This window comes from Triticum aestivum, chromosome 5A, assembly GCF_018294505.1.
Source record: "Triticum aestivum cultivar Chinese Spring chromosome 5A, IWGSC CS RefSeq v2.1, whole genome shotgun sequence".
Classification (NCBI taxonomy): Eukaryota; Viridiplantae; Streptophyta; class Magnoliopsida; order Poales; family Poaceae; genus Triticum; species Triticum aestivum.
This window is the reverse complement of record NC_057806.1, coordinates 554471320-554472673: the sequence shown is the minus strand read 5'-3', so window position 1 is coordinate 554472673 and position 1354 is coordinate 554471320.

The following is a 1354-nucleotide window of genomic DNA, read 5'->3' as shown; positions in this document are numbered from 1 at the left end:
TGTCCCACTTAACCCTGTAGTGTTTGACCACGGGATCTAACCCTTTGACTTTGCACGGACGGGCTTTGACCGGTGGACCTCCCCACCCGGTTGTGTTAGGTCAGCCCATAGGAACACTTTGGAGCAACATCCGGGCCAGACCCACAGCAAGATCCCCTCCGTGTAGACCCCACGCGTCCGTTTCCCCCCTCCAAGTGCCGGCGGCGGCGCCGTCCGTGAGGGGGGGGCACACCCCGGACACGCGTGCCGGGCGTTTGCAACCGCCACAACACTTCCAGACTTGTGAGAGGCCGCCTACGCAAGATTTGGCGGCATGCTAGCCCCCGGAGGCCGTCGGCCACAGCCGTAGACGCGCGAAGGGAAATCCGCGTAGAGGGAATTTTTCGGATACTTCTCCATCACCAAAAATTATGAAAAAATACCATCGTTCCTATAGCACATGTGCCCACGTCCTGCAAAAAAACTCATGATTTTATCGCGCTCCAAGTATTTAGTAATATTGACGCCGCATCATTACCGCAGAACGTCTACTACCGTATCATCGCCATCCGTGGGGGGGGGGGGCATGCACTGGAGACGCGTCCCGCCTCTTCGGACATGCCACCACACCACCGCGCATGTATGAGGGCCCGATGCGATGCTCCGGTGGCATTGCTACCCCAGTGCCCCCGTCCCGCCTAATCCTGTATCGTTTGACCACGAGATCTAGCCCTCTGACTTTGCACGGACGGGCTTTGACCAGTGGACCTCCCCACCCGGTTGTGTTAGGTCAGCCCATAGGAACACTTTGGAGCAACATCCGGGCCAGACCCACAGCAAGATCCCCTCCGTGTAGACCCCAGTTGTCCGTTTCCCCCCTCCAGGTGCCGGCGGCAACGCCGTCCGTGAGGGGGGGCACACACCGGACGCGCGTGCTAGACGTTTGCAACCGCCACAACACTTCCAGACTTGTGAGAGGCCGCCTACGCAAGATTTGGCGACATGCTAGCCCCCGGATGCCGCCGGCCACAACCGTAGACGCGCGAAGGGCAATCCGCGTAGAGGGAATTTTTCGGATACTTCTCCATCACCAAAAATTATGAAAAAATACCATCGTTCCTATAACACATATTCCCACGTCATGCAAAAAAACTCATGATTTGATCGCGCTCCGAGTATTTAATAATATTGACCCCGCATCATTACCGCAGAACATCTACTACCGTGTCATCGCCGTCCGTGAGGGGGGGCCACGCACTAGAGACGCATCCCACCTCTTCGGACATGCCACCACACCACCCCGCATGTGTGAGGGCCCGGTGCGACGCTCCGGTGGCATTGCTAACCCCCCCCCCCAGTGCCCCCGTCCCGCTTA